At 35.6% G+C, this 19,797-nt stretch overlaps 1 protein-coding gene across 2 annotated transcripts in view; it reads left to right on the top strand.

Annotated features, from left to right (window-relative positions):
* The window catches only part of LOC115268599 (neuronal acetylcholine receptor subunit alpha-7-like), a 437,921-nt gene that overhangs the window by 223,810 nt on the left and 194,314 nt on the right, over positions 1-19,797 (top strand). The gene's annotated exons all lie outside the window — the stretch shown is intronic.

Genomic DNA, 19,797 nt, shown 5'->3' on the forward strand with positions numbered 1-19,797 from the left:
CTGGATATCTAAGGTCATCCTAGCTGTTCTAGAGTTAAGATCCAACAGTCTACGAGTGTAACAGTAACTTCTTTCATTATACAAAGCTACGATTTGTATTCTATCATGTCCAGTAAATCTTCTGAAAGTTCAATATACAGTATCAAATTAGTCAGGATATCTTAGGTCATCCAAATTGTTCTTAAGTTTGGATCCTAAATTTTACGGGTGTAAGGTATCTTCTTTCATTATAACAAAGCTATGATTTGTAATCTATCATGTCTAATAAGTCTTCTGAAAGTTCAGATCAAACAGTTTCAGATCAGTCGGGATATCCTAGGTAATCCGAACTATTCTTGAGTTTAGATCCTAAGGTCTACGGATGTACCGGTAACTTCTTACTTTTTACAAAGCTATGATATGTATTCTTTCATGCCCATGAAGTCTTCTGAAAGATCGAAATACAGTATCAGATCTGTTAAGATATCCTAGACCATCCAAACCATTCTTGAGATTACATCCCAAAGTCTACGGGTGTAACAGTTACTTTTTCATTATACAAAGCTACGGTATGTTATCTATAATGTCTAGTTAATCGTCTGTATATTCAATCGACATGATCAGATCAGCTGGGATCATCCAAACTCAAAATCTAGCATCTATAGCAATTGAAATTTCTATTTTGGCTATGTAGTGTTACAAAACATTACTAACCGTAGGTATTGATAGAATCTATTTCATTTTTTTTTTGCGTTAGCCTTCTTCGTGCATTAGCAAAACTTCAACCCGCTGACGCAGTGCACGCTTAGTGTGCCTGTCTGGGTCACAATGGCCCCAATGTACGACTAGGGTTAATAACAGTTATAACAAAACTGAATAAACAATTCTTCACCACAACGCTCGGTTCGTGGATGCAGTCCTTGTCCTCGTCCGCGTCCCACATTTGCCTTCAGGTTTGTGCTCGAGATGTGGCTTTGTCATATATACACCATTACTGGAAGTTCTTAGTTGTAGGGAAGTTTAGTAATCCTGAAATATCTCGAAGGTATTTTGGGATGGCTCTGAGTTTCACAGAAGTTCACGGATCTGGGTTGGTCAGATTAACGGGTTAACGAAACTGTTTAAAGCACAAATAATGACTACAACGATCCAGATGTCAAAGTATGAGTTTCAAAAAAGTTTGAGCAAGCTTAAATGTTTCAAAGGCACAGAACAATGGCTACTAGTCTTTGCTGAATATTTGTAAAAAAGAGTTCATTATGTATCATAATTCAGTGTAACAGGCTTGCATTGCAAGTGTAGACATAAAGTTGTCTACACTTCATGAAAGCTTGGATGACCTTAATTATCACAAAACTATCACGAAGTGACCCTTGAGAGTTAAGAGGTTCATGGATCCTATTTGGTTGTGCAACGTTACCATCTCAAACGAAATCACCTTATCTGACAGTGGTTGTTTTCATCAAGTACCTCCATAACAGTAAAGATGGCCCATAATATCCCAAAAAATATAACAGCGCTTATTACCTCGAACTACTTTGGTAAAAAGAGTGGATTATATAACACTACTTAACGTTGTGGCAAAAGCTATTATCACAAGTGTAGACCTGAAGCAATGGTCTCCAAACTATGGAGTATCTCAAAACTATCTCGGAATAACTCATGATATGCCAGGGGGATTACAGATGGATGTATAATGTTACAGTTCATTGTGAGAATAATTACTGTTACTGCCAAGAGCTAAACTTCAGAGCAGTTTGAACGACCCTGAATGTCCCAAAGGTTTATAACAATAACAAGTAGACTTCAGATGGGTCCAATAACCACGGTTAAATATGCAGCGTTACTCATAATACCAGATATGGCTGCTGTTACGAGTGTAGATCTGAAGTTCTGAACTCCAAGATAGTTTGACTGACCTGGAATATCCCTATAGTGTCTTTAAATGACATTTGAGATTTCAAGAACGTCACGGATCCCGGCAAATTATGCAGTTCTATTATTTAAGGCGAAAGCACATAAAATTATTCTTGAAGATTTGAAGGACTTCACTATATGACAGTTTAGAGGACCCTTGATGTACCAAAGGTTTATAATAATTTCTAGTAGACTACAGTTTGGCTCATTAATCGCGGTTCATTAGGCAATGTTACTCAGTATAGCAGATATGGCTACTGTTACGAGTGCAGACCTGAAGTTCTGAACTCCAAGATAGTTTGGCTGACCTGGAATATCGCTATAGTGTCCATAAATGTCATTTTTGATTTCAAATTCTTCACGGATCCCAGTACATTATGCAATTCAAAACACATAAAATTATTCTTGTAGATTTGAAGAACTTCACTACAGGACAGTTTGGAACACCTAGTACATCCCAGAATACAAAACAACTTTTGATATTCTTGACGTAGGGTTAATCAAAACATATGAACGTTTCTCATATCCAAGTTCAGCTTTTAGAACAACTTGTATATAAATTAGTTCGTGTCTCCAAACTTCATGATGTTCAAGATGTTTTAGGTTGTCAGAAAAGTCTCAAACACAAATATTCCCATCTTCACTCACGCTGAGGACCAGGGATCGATTACCATTCCCAACAAACTCCCAAAATGTGAGTTCTTCCTTCGGAAGGGAAGTGAAGCGTGGGTCCCGAGATGAGCTAGGGCTAAAAATCTCGTTAATACACACAGAAAAAAATAAGTAATTAAAATTCAGCGAGAAATCATGCACATAAAGGGAATGCTAGAGCTAGTGCACTTTTACATTAGATATAATGTAAAATTACATCACTATCGTGTAAATTTCCGCCAACCATCGCGTAAACCATCATGGACTCCAACCGGTTACGCGACTATTAGCGGAAATTTACACGATCGTAACGTAATTTTACATGATATCTCATGTAAATATGCACTAACTCTAGCATTCCCTTTATGTGCATGATTTCTCGCTGAATATTACATGAATATTTTTTTCTGTGCAGATAAAAAAGAGAACTTAATTTGCCACAACTTCGCCGAAGACAGTATTCTGTTTTATTGAATATGTGAATTCATATAGCCGTTTCTATGTTGGGGTCATATATGACCCCTTCGCCTCCAAAGGGCTAGAGAAGAAATTAGTTTGGGAACTTTTTTATAATACTTTCCCTGGATTCCTTCCGATATTGCTCGATTAACCAGGGTTTTTTTTCGGAAAATCTTCTATGAATTTCTTTTGAAAGTTTTTTAGAACACATTTCATGGATCGCTTCAGAATGTCATTCAGAATTTCCTTCAGAATTTGCAATAGAAGTTATACTTAAAAAAAGAATCTCTAGAAAATCTTCTATGGGTTTTGTTGAAATCAATTTGAGAACTCCTTCAGGAAATCATCCACAGATGCCTTCAAAAAAAAATGCGTTCAGAGATTCTTTAAGAAAATCAAAGATTCCTCCAGAAATTTCTCTAACGGGTTTTCTTTAGAAAATCTTCCGCAAAGTCCGGCAGATATTCTTACAAAGATTCCTTCAGAAATGCTTTTGGGAATTGCCCTGCCGATTCCTGCTGGAGGATACAGGATTTCATCTAGTTACTCCTCCATGAATTTACCTCCAGAAATTTACCCAGTATTTCTTCTATGGATAACATCAATAACACGGAGAGATATATTCAAAAACATTTCCTAGGAATTTCCACGAAAATTCATACAGAAAAAAAACTAGATTTTTTCTAGGGATCTTTGTGGACGTTTCTCTATGCGTTTCTCCAGGATTTTTTTTTTCATAAATTTGTTTACAGATTTCTTCTAGAATAGTTTGAGAAATACTTAAAAAAATTTTTATAAAATTTATAATTTTATTCCAGGAATTTTACTACTGTGGTTACTTAGAGAATTTTCTTGGGATTTCTTCGGTGATTTTCCAGAGATTTATTTGAAAGTCCTTGCTTAGATTGCTACAGGGATTCTATTAAAGATTTATTCAAATATTCTTTCAGGGCTTCATTTAAAAATTTCTGCTAAGATTAATTTTGACACATGTCTATGTTGCTCTTTATAGGTTTTTACCAATTTACTGGTACGATTGACCGTACTGAGATAATCTTGAAAATTATAAGACACACAATGTTGATTGATTGGGGAATTGAGGTATGAAATTGAAACTTAACGGTTACCTGTTCTGTGACTTCGATGGTTATAGCGCCGGGCTAGTGAATACGGAGTTGTGGGTTCGAATTCCATCAAAAGGCGGTTTTTTCACAATTTCATCTCATCATCCGATCATTTTCCACGACCTGGCCAGGTGTCGAGAGTTCGTTAAATGAAAGGTTTGTCAAGTCCCAGGCAGCTTTTCTGGCGCATTAAACGTCTCTATCGACAGCCACCCCAGGATGTGTACGGTCGGCTATGCTATGCTATGCTATGCTATGCTATGCTATCATCCGATCATTTTCCAAATAATCAACATTCTTGGTCTTCTAATTTTCAAGTTTTTCCCAATCCATTTAGAAATTTCTGTGAGACGATACTTTTATCTCCAGAGATTTCTTCAGAACTTTTTCATGAATTTCAGTATTTGATTTCTTAAATTTTTTTTTCATGAAGTATTTCAGGATTTTTTTCAAAACTTTCTTAAAAATCCTTTTGTTATTCTTATAAGGACTCATACGGAAAGGCTGGAAGACATTCTTGCTGAAATTCTCGCAGAAATTCAACCAGAGATTTTATCAGAAATTCCACCGGGTATTCCTCCATGTATTTTCTCAGGTATTCCAGGATGTCCTGCAAGCGTACCTCTAGGAGTTTCTCTAAAGGTTTAGGATTTTCATTAGAGGATCTTTTCACGATTTTTTTTTTTCAAAAATATCCCGAGAAGATTCTACTATGGATTCTAAAAATATTCCTGTTTTTTTTTCAGAAATTCATTCATGAATTCATTTAGGATTTGATTCAAATCCCTGCTGGAATTTCTTCAGCGATACTTTCGGACATATCTTTAGAGACTTCTTCAATATTCCTAGCATTAATTCAGAAATTTCAGCGGGAATTAAAAAATTGTTACATGGATTTGTTTTAGAAGTTGTTTTAGCAGGAATTAATCAAGCGGTTCATCTAGACAATGTACCAGTGAAGGGGCGCTGAAATCTGAGCAAGGTTCCCAACTAGCTAATTACCTCTGAGAGCACTGGAGAAAATATATCGCACATCTTGTCAGTAATCTGCCGAAACATTACAATGACCTTTTTTCATGGAATTTGCGACAAATTTTAGAATTCAATCAGTACACGCCAAAATAATATAACGCATCTACCAAAAATATCAGGAACATTTTACAATTCTCTGTGAGGAAGTCATAAGAAATCTTGGAAGAAGTTCATTAGAAAGCTTTGAAGAAAAGTATGCCGAATGAGTAGCTTGCATGCATCCGCCAAAAATGATGTCATTGAAAAGAGATCTGTAAAAATATCGGAAAATCTGCCATGGATTTCTTTTGAATGTTTTTAGAACACCTTTCACGGATCGCTTCAGAATTTCATCTAGAGTCTCCTTCGGAATTGGCGTTAGCGGCTCCTCCAGATTTTTTTTCCAAACAAATTCTAGACAAGCTTTTATGTGTTTCGTTATAATTCGTACGAGAATTCTTTCACGATAGCATCCACGGATGCCTTCTAGAAATGCTTTTAGTGATTCATTAAGAAAATCAAAGGTTCCTCCGGAAATTTCTTCAACGATTTTTTGAAGATTTTTAGAAAATCTTCCGCCAAGTCCTTCAGATGTTCTTACATCTGGAAATTTTTCCTAAAGATTCCAGCTGGAGTTCATTCAGATACTTCTTCATGAATTTACCGTCTGAAATTGGCCCAGTATTTCCTCTGAGGCTAAAAAATATATTCAAAACACAATTCCTAGGAATTTCCACGGAAATTCCTTTAGAAATACCCAAAGATTTTTCTAGGAATCTTTCAGATCCCTATTCACAAATTTGTCCACAGCTTTTTTCAAGAATATTTGCAGAAAATCGTCCAGGAATTTTGTAAATAGATTTTTTTTAGGAATTTTTCTAAAAATTTATAATTTTTTTTAGGAATTTTAATGGAGCGAGAAGAATGAATTTGTAGGCACTTTAAAGAAAATTCTGGAGATATATCCCATGGCATTTTTTTAAAGAAAACTCTGGAGAAATTTAATGACTTTCTTGAGAAATACCTGGAGAATCAGATACTTCTCAGGTGGAATGGTAGGTGGGAATCAGGTGGAAGTTCTTGAGGAATACCTCATGTAATTGATTCGAAAATTTCTCTGGCATTTCTGCGAATATTTTTCAGAGATTTATTTAAAAGGTTTCCTAAGATTTCGACAGGGATTCTCATGAAGGTTCATCCACAAATTCCGTCAGGGATTTATTCAAAAATTCCTGCTGAGATTTATTTTGAAATTGCTTTGAGGAGATATTTTCATTTTCAGAGACTTCTCTAGAACTTTTCGGATTTCTTCATGAATTTTGGCATTGAATTTTTACAAAAGATTTTCACAGAGTATTTCTGAAATTCTGCAAAAAAGTTATTGGAAAATCCAAAAAGAATTGCTTTACAAATTCTTACCAGAGTTTTTCGTAGAATTCCATGAACAATTTCTTTAGTGACATCCAGAAAAAAATCCTACAACGATTTTTTTAGAAATTTTTCTGGCGACACCATCAGAAATATTTCCTGAGATGTCTTAAGAGATCCCTGCAAAACTTTGTTCAGATATTCCTCCAAATAGCTAAAAAATACTGAAAAATTACTGAAGAATTACAAAAAATACTGAAATTCTTTCAGGAATGACTGGAGGAATTTCTAAAAAAATCCATGGAGGGTTGTCTCAAGAGGTTCCTTCAAAAACTCCTGGAGAAACCTTCGAATGCTCCAAGAATAAATGTGATTTTTTTAAAGAAAATTCCCGGACGAAAACTTTGGAAGAAATTTCAGTTTTCCCTTGAACATTTCTTGGCTTAATATCTAGGATAATACATAGGAGAATACCTGAAAGTGCTTCTTTAGATACCCCCTTTATTCTAAGAAAAATATATGAACGGTTTATGAAGGAACTCTTCAAGTAATGCCTTGGAAAAATTCTTGAGAAACTTTTGGAGGCATTCCTGGAAAAATGCTTAGAGGAATTCCTGAATGAATCTCTGAAAAAATGTTTGCAGAAATCGTCTTGAAGAAATTCTACAGTAAAAATACGAGGGAGCTCTGGAAGATTGCCTGAAGCAATTATTGGAAGAACTCCAGAAGATACCGCTGAATGTATTAAAAAATACAATTCCTGACGTGAATTGAACACAGAAATCCCTAAAAGTTTCTGAAGGAAATCCTGTAGAAACGTAAAAGAAATCCTGGAGGAATTCTTTAGATCTTTAAAATAATACCTGGAAGTACTGGATAGTCCTTCACAGGTATTCATAGAAAAATTCCTCTGAAAAAGTCTTGAAAAATGCTAAGGAATAGATTCTGGAGAAATTGCTGCAGGAATTGTTGAGAGAATCGTTAGGAAAAAGGTTCTGAAAAATCCCAGAAGGAAGGGCTGGACTAATCCAAAGCGATAATGCCTGAGGGAAAACCTTAACTAACAATTGGAGAAACTCCTGGAGGAACTTTCAGGAGTAACTGTTGAAAACTTCCTAGAGGAGTTTCCAAATATATGCCCGAGAAAATATTTGAATAAATGGATTAAATGGAAGCACCTCTGGTGAAATTTTAGCAATAATTTCTGAAAAAGTTTCTGGAAAAAAATCTGAATTTCTAAGGGAAACCCCTAAAAAAATTTCTGAAAGAATCTTTGAACATTTGTGAACAAAATTCCCCAGGAATTGCATCCTTTGAAGAAACGTTTGGAGGATTTCCGAGTAGAATAAGAAATTCTAGAAGAATTCTCGAAGAACCCCCGAAGTAAAACTCCAGGAAAAGGATCTGACAATATTTCTGAAGAAATTCGATTAGAAATGCTTGAGAAACACATGAAGGAAACAAGGATGAACTTATGTTGCAATAATTGAAGGATTTTCCTGTAGAATCCCTTAAGAAATAACAGTGGAATTTCGGAAGAAATTTCTGGCCAAACTCGCTCAAGACGAAAATTTGAAAAGTTTCTTGAAAAACCGCTGGAGAAGTGCCAAGGAAAATTCCTGGATGAATTTATGAAAGAATCTCTGGAGTGTGGAGTGGACCTGGTTTGGTGGTTAGAACACTTGACTATCACGCCGAGAACCTGGGATCGAATTCCACTCCCGACAAACTCACAAAATGTGGGTTCTTCCTTCGGAAGGGAAGTAAAGCGTGGGTCCCGAGATGAACTAGCCTAGGGCTGAAAATCTCGTTAATACAGATTGAAAAAAAATCTCTGGAGAAATTTTCAAAGTAATCCATCGAAAGGGATGCATTTTAAAGAGATACGAAGAGAAATCTTGAAAGGGATTTTTTGCTATAATCCTACTAAGACATCCTGCCAGAATTTTCTTTTTTTAACATTCCAGAAAAAAAAAATTGATAAGAATCCCCAAAGTGGCGGTGTTTTTGGAGGTGATCCTGTTTTAAGAATATGAGTCCGACAAACTTTTGGCTTTTTTCTACCCGTGTATTTTAAATGGGTGCTGGGTACCCGGGTACCCTGTCGGCCACATAAGGGCTTATGACCTAAGGCTCCAATTGTCCTTACGACATCTGTCTAGTACTTTTTATTGTGTCGTTGAAAAAATTTCCCGAGTCCATCTTGCAACACTTTCCCCCTACTATCTTCGGTGTGATGCACCGTCGTCAGCCATAGTCACATCGTTTCGATGCGATGCGGGAGCCATCGCAGGGACCGAACCGAGCGAACGCCTGATAGGAAAAAAAACTGGGTCATACCAGATGCTCTTTGATGATTTATGGAATTTGAAGTTGAAAATTGAATTTCTTTTCCTAAACGTTCCAAAGCTGAGCTCAACTCCTGCATGCACCGTTCCGTTGGGGGAGATGGACAAAAAGTTGGTCAGAAAAAGTTTCCAGCTCGGAGTTTCGGCTAGCACCAAGCAGTTGCACCGGCTGGGGGCTTTGAAGTTCTAGGAATAATAGATTTCTATGGAAACTTTAAGATAACTTTACACGATCGTTTGATTCCGAAGCATGTTGCGAGGAGTGACCGGCTTCCTTTCTGGTGAAATCGAATTAAAACATCTTCTGAAGTCTTGTGATTCTACAAGGATGTTTTGAATTTCTTTGGGATAATGTGGGAAAATAACGAAAACTATTTTATGTAGATTTTATTTTTGGAAAACTGGCGCTTCTCTTAGTTTTTACATCAACAAGGATGTGAACGAACAGACCAAACCACTTTAAGAATTATAATCTACCTATGTTTATCAAATGATGGTGACGGGTTCGATGTCGATCACTACAATACATGGGCACGCCAGGTAAAATAGTTATTGTGTGGTTACTATGGTGCTTATAGTACACTTGGATGAAAAACCTGTGTTGTCCCAGCAGAGATAAATGATTCACGAAATAGTTGATGAAAGCATTGACTTGTCATCATCAAAATAGTTAACCGAGAAAATAATAGCAGAACCTTCTTAGCAAAGGCGTAAATCCCTATTTACATTGTCAGCGAATCGTTTGAAAAATGGATTCCATTAAACCGGCATACAGTGCGCGCCCCAATTTGCCTCCGAGAGAACCTTTCTTGACGACCGTTTGCTAATTGGCCATCTCAGTTTCTCTTATCCAGGAAGGAAAAAGCAGAACATGGGAGAACCGAGGAATTAGCATGCTTCATCGAGTCGTAATCGTTTGGCGATGGCGTGGACGTTGCGTTGACGCCTTTGAGAAGATTGATGATGGAATGATGAAGGTAGATGGAGATCTTTCGAAAGACGTTGAAACTATGAAATGCTTTGGTGAGTTTTGAAGATTAAATTTGCTGGAAACCATAAACTATCTTACAACCAATATCGAAACACTCCAATTACACGTCCAATCTACGGAAAAGCATTAAATTAGCAGTATCTTGCGCATGCAACAGCCTTATTTTTGGCAATCGCGAAAGTGGACTATGGGAATCCCAGTGGTCAAATGTAAAAACAAAAAACATTCCCAAAGCAGAAAACATTCCCAGATCGTGATTTCGATATCTTTTCTAAAAAGGATATGTTTCCTATTTTCGGAAGGCAACCCCTCCACAGATTCCTCTAGTATTTTTTTCTGTGATACTTTTGGAAAATCTCAAGGAATTTGTCTTTGTAAATACTTGGGATTTCCCAAGAACAGAACTTAGGATTTTCCAGGAAGTTCCAGGAAGTTCCACAAGTTTCAAAAATTCAGATTTTTTTTTTGCAGGAATGCTTTCTGAAGCTTTTGTTGTAGTATCACTTCAAGAAACTCTCTATTCTCTAAAGTTATGCTGTGTTCTTTTCAGAGCTTGTCCGGGGATTCTCTCAGGCATTTCTTCACGATTTTTTCTAGAAAATTCTCAAGAGATTCTTCTTGAAGTTCTTCCAGACGATTTCGCAGAAGATCCTCAGATATTCCTCCATGGGGATATATTGAGATATTTTTTCAGGGACTCTTTCAGAAAATTTTCCACGTACCCTTTAGGAGTCTTCTAGGAGATTCTTTAAGAAATAACCATCAGAATGAACTTTAGGATTTATTCCTTGGCATTTTTCCAGATATATTTCAAGAAATATTTCTTGGAATTACTGCAGACCATTCTTCAGTTCAGAGATTTATTCAAAAATTTATAACGGTTTTATTTCTACTTTTAATAGGGTTTGCAAAACCTCTTCGAGAGGGGGCCGTTTTGCCGAAAACTTCTCTTGAAAAGGTGATCAAGAGGTTTTGATGTATGAATCAGTTTTATTGGAAGTTAAAGAAAAAAAAAAATGTTACGTACATCCATTTAGTAAGTCGCTCTAAAAATGAGAATTTTCAACCACCCTTACCCCCTTCGTTATTCCTGTACCTAATACATTGCTTGTCACATTTTTCAGACTTTTTTTATTTGATGATTCTTTCGGGAAATCTTCTACACGTGCTCTCAGAATTTGCTACTTCGATTCCATCAGAACATCAGAAATTCGAATTTCCTTGAGAAAATTTCCATTAATTTTTGTTTTTTTTTCGAAGTTTTCTTATTATAATATTCTAAGATTTCGTTCTGAAATTTCTCTTGGGAATATTTCAGAAATCAAAACTTTCAGAAGTTTCGTCATATATTCTTGTAGGAATTCCTTAAGGAAATTTTCAGGCATTCCTGCGAGGCATTATTTGAGAAATTTTCCATAGATTGCCACAGAAATTCTCCAGGAATACTTCAAGAAATTGTTTTTTTGGAATTACTGCAGATCATTCTACAGTTCAGAGATTTATTCAAAAAATTAAATTTCCTTGGATTTTTTTTGGTAATTGATTAAAAAACTCTTCCAGTTTTGTTTGAAATTTCTGCTGCTAAATGCACGAATACTCCATAAGTATCTCCAGGAGTTCTTCTAGGGTTCACTTGAGAACATGCTCCAGGAATCCCGCCCGATTTTTTTTCAGAGATTTTTTCAAGAACTGCTCCAGTACCTCCGTAATTTCTGCATAGATTCTCGCAGAATTTGTTTTTAGAATTCCTTCAAAATTTGCTCCGAGGCTTAATACAGAAATTCATCAAGGGTGATCTTTGAACAACCATTCAAAGGTTTTCTCAAAAACTCCTCCAGATTTGAACTTCAAACTCTCCAAAAGTTTTTCATAAAATTCTTCAAGGAATTTGTCCGGAGCCATCTCAAGGAGTCCTTCCAGGTATTCCTTAGGAATTTCTCCAAAAACTCCTTCAATGATAACTTCAGGAATTGCTTCCAATAATATTGTTTGAAATTTCCAAGAGTTACTTCTTGGAATCTTGAGAAGTATCTCTAGGGATTTAAAAAAGAAATCCTCGAAAAACCCTTGGACAATTACTGCTATATTTTTATGTGATTTTATGTTATACTTCTGTAAAAATCCGTGGAGGGCTATCTAAAAGAATTCCAGCAGGAATCGCTGAAGTATTTCCAGGAGATATTTTTGATTTGAAAACAATAAGAAATCCTTCAGTAATTTCTTCAGTAACCCATGAAAAAATTATCCAAGGGATACCTGGAAGAAAGCTTAGAAGAACTGCTCTAAAATATATAAAAATTCGGAAAAAAAATCTTTTGGAAAATTTTTTGAGGGAATCCCTTGCAAACATTGATGAAGAAATCCTTAAACTACTGAAGGAGTCGCTGGAGAAGTTTCTGAAGGATTTCTTAAAGCTGTTTTAGAAGCAATCCGTTGAAGAATTCCCAAACGAAAACTTGGAGAATTTGTTGAATAAATCTTTTAGAATCCAGTAGAAATCCCGATATTCTAAAAGAATCTCTGATATATGAAAGAATCTTAGGGAATTTCCTGATTAAATTCTGAATGGAATTGCTGAAAAAGTTCCTGGAAGAATTCTTGGAAACACCCTTGGTGAAATTCTAATAAGAATTTATAAATAAATTTTGAGTAATGTTCCTGGAGAAATCCCTTATGAAATTACATGGAGGTTGTGTTAAAAGAATTTCCGGGTAATACTTAAACTGCTGCAAAGATTCTTAAAAAGTACATGAGAAATTTCTAAATGTAATTCTGTTGAAGTTTTTGGAAATTGTTTCTGAAGAAATTTCTAAATATTTCAAAGAATCCGAGTAAAAATTCCAAAAGCTATCCAGAAGGAATTTCTGGAAAAAAAACATGAAGAAATTCCTATATGAATTTCTGTAGTAATTTCCGGAGTGATATGCTGCTGAAATCATAAAAAAATCATGAATGAACTTCAGGAGGAATCACTGCAGACACTCATAAAAGAAATTTATTAAAGAATTCCTAAAAAAAAAAAATTAAGAAACCGAAGGAAGAATTCCTTAAAGTTTGTGTGGATTATGTACTCAAGGAATACCTAGAACTATTTGTGAAGGTAGATCTTCCATCAATTCTGTCCGGGGGCTTCAGTTGAGTGTGAAAACCCATGCACAAATTTAAGATGTCCCGTACAAAAAATGTTGAGGGGGTTGAAAATGGACAATTTTTTCGTGACCCTATTAATTGACTAGGAAGGAGTTTGTTCTAGGAAACCTCCAGGAGTTGCTTCTGCGAGTCCTTCAGGAATTACCTTTGAGAATCCTCCAGGAGTTTTTCTTGAAAATTCTCAACTTCTGCAGGAGTTATTCAAGAAATTCTTCCTTGCGGGAAAGCTTCAGGAATGATAGGAGTGTCTTCTGGGAATCCTTAAAGAATTCTGGATTCCAGCCTAAAATGCTTTTCCCTAATGTCAACAGATAAAACTCCTAAACTCCGTTCAAGAATCTTTGAAGTATTTCCCGAAAAAAACTACAAGAAGTAATCCATTAAGGAATCTGGATCCCCAAAAGTTATACAAGGTGGAATCCCCAGCAGAAGTTATTATATCCAAGATTGCATTTTTGTGTAGCAATCAAAGGTTGAAATCTAGGATAAAAACTCTGTAAAAAATCCCCAGAAGGAAGTTCTTGGAGGAATACCCTGTTGGACATCCTAGAGAAAGGGCCAATGAAATCCTAATCGTATTGATCTATCATGGTTAGCTACCAGTTTTACATTTGGACATTTCAGATATCACAAAAAAACAAATACCCAATAAGTTTCACCATTTGTTTTATCGAAAAAAGATAAAAACATTTTTGCAAAATATTCATACATGCGACTTCAACTCATAAATAACAAGAATATGCTCTATTGTAATTCTTTATTTTCATAATGTCCTACTTTCAGGATGTCATGATTGACTGTAGATTACCTGGAGTTTCTCAGGTTAAATCAAAAGACAAAATAAATTCAGTTTTTTTTTTCTTTCGACTTCTTGGGTGAATTTTTCAAAAGATTTTTCTAGAATTATTGCAGGACTTTTTGTTACGAGTTCAGCAAGAATTCCTCCAGGATTTCCATCAGTGTTATCAAAATATTTCTCCCGGATTTACGGCTTTTGAATATTTCTAAATATTCTTAAAAATCAATTTGCGCAAAATTTCCTTGTCTGATTATTTAGGAGTTCCTCTAGAGATTCCTTCAGAAGTTTAAACAAAGATAACTCCAGTATTTGCTTCGGGACTTTCTCAAGAGATTGTTGCAAGACATTCTCCAGGGGTTTCTGCGGGTGTTCATTCTTGCGATTCCTTTAGAAATTCAGTTTTTTGCAAGAAAGCTTTCTGAAATTTTCGTTGGAGTTCCTCGAGCAATTCCTTCACGATTTTCTCTGTATGGCTCTTTTCAAGATTTTCTCCGGGGATTCCCTTTGGCATTTCATCAGAAATTCTTCTAGGAAATTTTAAAGAAATTCTTCTAGACATTCCTCCAGGAAATTTCCCAGAAGTTCTTTATGTATCCCTCCACAGATTGCAGAATAAATTTCTCTTGAGGTTTATTGAAACCTTTTTCAAAAGATTGTTTCAGCAAATTTCTCAGGGGCTTTTCAGGAATTCCTTCAAAAATCACTGCAGGATTTATTTCTTTTTATTTCTCGAGAAATATCTCAAGAAATTTTTCTTGGAATTACTGCGCAGCATTCCTTTGATTCCTTTGTTGGATTTCCTCTCAAAGCTTCTTCTTGGAGTTTCTTCAAAAATTGCATTAAGGAGTTTTGTTAAGTGTAGACATTTCCCCAAAAAAAATCTTTTAACAGATCTTCTAAAAATGTTTTCAGGAGTTCTTTCAGGGTTTTACTGGAGTCAATTTAGAAATTTATTTCAAGATTTATTCCAGATTTCCTCCATAACTCTTATCTGCAATTTCTGCATGAATTACTGATTTTTTTTAGTTTTCTTTCAGAAATTTTTCATAGGTTCACTTCGGGAATTCCTCAAGGGTGCTCTTTAGATATCCCTTCCGAGATTTCATAATAAATTCTTCCAGGGTAGTTTCCTTAAATTCATCAACAAAGTTCCCAGAAGGAAGTTCTTGGAGGAATACCCTGTTGGACATCCTAGAGACAGGGCCAATAAAATCCTAATCGTATTGATCTATCATGGTTAGCTACCAGTTTCACATTTAGACATTTTAGAAACCACAAAAAAAAACAAATACCCAATAAGTCATAAGAATGTCATGATAAACTGTAGAATACCTGGAGTTTCTCTGGTTAAATCAAAAGGCAAAATAAATTCAGTTTTTTTTTCTTTCAACTTCTTGGGTGAATTTTTCAAAAGATTTTTCTAGGATTATTGCAGAACTTTTTATAAAGAGTTTAGCAAGAATTTCTCCAAGATTTCCATCAGTGTTTTCAAAATATTTCTCCCGTTTTTATTTTGCATATTTCTAAATATTTCTTAAAAATCAATTTGCGTAAAATTATTTAGGAGTTCCTCTTGAGATTCCTTCAGAAATTCAATCAAAGATAACTCCAGTATTTGCTTCGGGACTTTCTCAAGAGATTGTTGCAAGACATTCTCCAGGGGTTTCTGCGGGTGTTCATTCCTGCGATTCCTTTAGAAATTCAGTTTTTTGCAAGATAGCTTTCTGAAATTTTCGTTGGAGTTCCTCGAGCAATTCCTTCACGATTTTCTCTGTATGGCTCTTTTCAAGATTTTCTCCGGGGATTCCCTTTGGCATTTCATCTGTAATTCTTCTAGGAAATTTTCAAGAAACTATTCTAGAATTTCTTCCAGGGGGTTTCCCAGAAGTTTTTTTATATATCCCTCCACAGATTGCAGAATAAATTTCTCTTGGGGTTTATTGAAATCTTTCTTTCTTACTCTCTCAAAAGAATATTTCAGAAAATTTCCCAGGGGCTGTTCAGGAATCCCTCTGGATTTTTTTCAGGAATTCCTTCAATAATCACTGCAGGATTTATTTCTTGGCGTTTCTCGAGGAACATCTCGAAAAATAATTCTTGGAATTACTGAACAGTATTCTCCAGTTCTCAGCGTTCCTTTGAAACGTTTAATTTCTTTGGACATTTCGATTCCTTTAGCAATACTTTCAGATTGGTTTTAAATTATTGTTGGATTTCCTCACAAAGCATCTTCTTAAAATTACTTTAGAACTTACTTTAGGGAGTTTTGTTAACTGTAGACATTTCTCCAAAAAAATTTTTAACAGTCTTTCTAAAAATATCTTCAGGAGTTCTTTCAGGGTTTTACTGGAGTCAATTTAGAAATTTATTTCAAGATCTATTCCAGAATTCCTCCAGATCCCTTGTCTGCAATTTCTGCATGAATTACTGTTTTTTTTAAGTTTTCTTTCAGAAATTTCTCTTAGGTTCACTTCGGGAATTTGTCAAGGGTGCTCTTTAGACATCCCTTTCGAGATTTTACAGTAAATTCTTCCAGGGTAGTTTCCTTAAATTCATCAACAAAGTTTCTCATAGAACTCTTCTAGGAATTCCTCAAAGGCCATCTCAAGGAGTTCCTCCAGGTATTCTCATGCGTTTCCTGTGAGAGCTAAATCAAAGATTACAAAGTCACGTAATTTATGAATTTTCTTAGGAATCAATCAAGCAATTTTAGAAGAAATCCATAGAAGATTCTCTGTAAAAATTCCTAGGAGAATTTATGAAGGAATCTCTGGCGATATTACAAAAGAAAACTCCGGAAGAATTTTTAAAAGTAACTTTGAAGAAATTTCCTAATAAATTCCTGGTGAATTATCTTAAGGCATCCCAAAACAAAAACTCCGAAGGAATATTTGGAAGATTGCTTGGAGAAAACCTTGGAAGAATAAAAAAAATCTGAACTCTTGATTAGTTTTAAAACAGATCGCTGTAAGAATGTCTGGAATCCGTGGATGTTTTTTTTGAGAATCCCTGAAGAAATTCCAAAAAATTATCCATAGGGGAATTTCTTAAGCGTGAAAGCTTTTTTAGAAGACTTTTTCTGAATTTAGTGAAGATCTAAATAAAACTCTGGAGCGATTTCATTTAAAACGATGTGAAAGGTATCTCTTGATGGACTCTTTTCTTCATTATATTGAACATTCCGATCCTACATGAGGATTCGCCATAGGATAGGTGAGTGTAGCAAGAAATCTGACGAGGCAATTATTGAAAATATCGATGAGAACCCTGCAAGAATGTCATACGTTAATTTCCATGATAAAAACTATTAAGAAAAACTCCAAGAATGCATAGGAGAATGTGAATTTGTGTAAAATTTCCTTGACTGATGGTATTGGAGCTCTCCTAAAGATTCCTTCAGAAGTTTTATCAAAGACATTCCCAGAATTTTTTTTTTCGCTAATTCATCGAGAGAATGTTGCCGGAAATTCTCCAGGGGTTTCTCCAGGTATTCATTCAGAAATTCTTTCGGCGATTCCTTCAGAAATACAGTATTTTTTTTTGAAGATAGCTTTCAAAAAAAAACAAATCTTCTAGAAGTTCCTTCAGGGGGTTTTCCAGAAGTTCTTCAGAAATTTATTTCAGAACTGCTCCAGTACCTTTGTCTGCATTTTCTGCATAAATCGCAGCAGAATTTTTTTATGTTTTCTTTAAGAAATTTCTTCTAGGATACTTTGGAAATTATTCAAGGGTGTGTTTTAGAAATACCTTTCGAGATTTTATCGGAAACACTTTCAGGATTTTTCCTTGAATTTATCAAACAGTTTGTCATAAAACTCTTCTAGGAATTACCCCATAACCATCTCATGGAGTTCCTCTGGGTATGTTTCAGCGTTTTTCCTAGAAGCTCAATCAAAGATTACAGAGTCATGTAACTCATGGACTTTATAATGAATCAATGAAGCAATCTTAGAAGGATTTCATGGAAGAATCTCTATAGAAATTTCTTAAAGAATTTTCGTTGGAAGCTTAGAAAAAAATACTAAAAAAATCTCTAGAAGAATTTCTAAAGGATGCTTTGGAGAAGTTTTGTAATAAATCGCTGGTGAATTATCTTAAGCATCCCTGAATTTTTTCCTTGGGACTATTTGCATCGTTTCTTAAAGAAGTGCTCGTAGAAATAAAAATATGAACGCTTGATTTTTTTTATAACAACTCGCTGTAAGGGTGTCTGAAACCCGTGGATGTTTTTTTAAGAATCCCTTAAGAAATTACAACAATACTCCATGGAGGAATTTCTAAGGCATGGAATTCTTGATGAAGCTAGTGAAGGATCCTGTTGAAGAAGTTCTGAAGGAAATTTTGGAGCAATTTCTTAAGAATTTTATGGAAAAATTAATCTGAAAGGAATCTCTTTATAAAGCTTCTTTATTATATTAACAATTCCAACCCTACATCGTGAATTGAGTTACCTGCCATTGGATAGGCGAATGTAACAGCAAATCTGCTGAGGGGTTTGTAAAGAATATCGATGAACACCAAAAATGTCATGCGTGAATTTCAATAAAATCTAAATTTTAAGAGATACGCCAAGAATATGTACATATAAACATTTGTTTGTGGACCTTATGAGATTACCCCCAAGAATTTTATTGATAATCCAGTAAGGTTTACAAAAGAAACTCGCTCTGGAAATACGAAAAAAAAAACTGAGTGAAGATCACACTAAGTTTGGAACGCCGAACCTTAGTTTGCTCATCCGAGTAGTCAGCAAACTGTATCTTGATATCTCAGCTAACAAATAAATTAGCACTTCGTTATCAAGCAATCAGTTGAGTCTCGGTTATAATTTTCCTGTTTTTATATACATCAAGAATTAAGTGTAATCTTCAAAGTATTGCAGTGAGAAATCATATACAGAAACCATGAAAAACATGTTTGCCAAAGATTAATAAAAAATCTGAAAAAATATCGCCAAAAATTTACAAGAAAATTAATGTGCCAACTGATTAAAAATACCACTATTATTGCTATAAGGTGGTTCGTAAGGTGCTAAAAAAATATTTGCTCTTTTCTCATCGGCGTGAAACATTTTGATTGGTGGCGTGGAGAAATATAAACAGCTACGCGCCGGATTGAAAAACCTCCGCATATCGTTCCGATCCTTACGAAGAATTCTTTTACTTTTGCCACCCTGTACAGATTCCTGTTGAGGTGCATACTGGCTACTCGATTTCGACTTCTGCGTGGCGGCATTCATTTCGTTCGTCACTCGTTAGCTCTCCTGCTCGACCCAATCATTGCTTTGGTGTCGCTGTGAACGGTACCTACATATCACCTCTATTGCTGTTGTTGCCACGGCTTTATGGCATAGGCTAACTGTTGGCATAGACAGCCCTGATAGATATCAGAGCTGCAAATCAAAATGATTCGTGTGAATTTGCACTAAGATGAACGTTACGTTACTTTAAAAAGGATTGTTGATTTGTAAGTTCTGGACTTTTCCCTAAGAAAATAATAAAAGAACTTCAAACCTATCTGAAATTGAGCACATTTTGGCCTCTTGCGCGATACTAAGCATCCCATAGTGAGACGGCAATGACCAAGACACGACCCGACGATAAAAATTCGAACAAAATTACAGACGGCCAGTTTGACCCAGTCAGTGAGTGGCCGGGCAGAACCTCATTCGGCACAATCCTCGGCACCCGCCCCTTGTTACCAGGGAAATTCAGCACAGCAATGCCAAATATGATTCAAGCACATCCTCGCTAACCTCAGACACTCGGACCAGCTTAAGAGTGTGGACTCTGGTGTGGTGGTCCATAGTGTGCCGCGTTTCCTGTTGAGCGCTTCTTTCGGACTTTCGGCCACCATCACTTGGACCTGGGGCCTGGAGTGTGGGGCCGAAAGCCATTCCGAGGGTGCAAATAAAAGCGATAAAAATAAAGCAAATAAGATTATATCTGGTCGGAGTGAAACGAAATAAATTGCACATCATATTGTGGTTTCCCGTTTCTA

Source organism: Aedes albopictus, chromosome 2 (assembly GCF_035046485.1).
Source record: "Aedes albopictus strain Foshan chromosome 2, AalbF5, whole genome shotgun sequence".
NCBI lineage: Eukaryota > Metazoa > Arthropoda > Insecta > Diptera > Culicidae > Aedes > Aedes albopictus.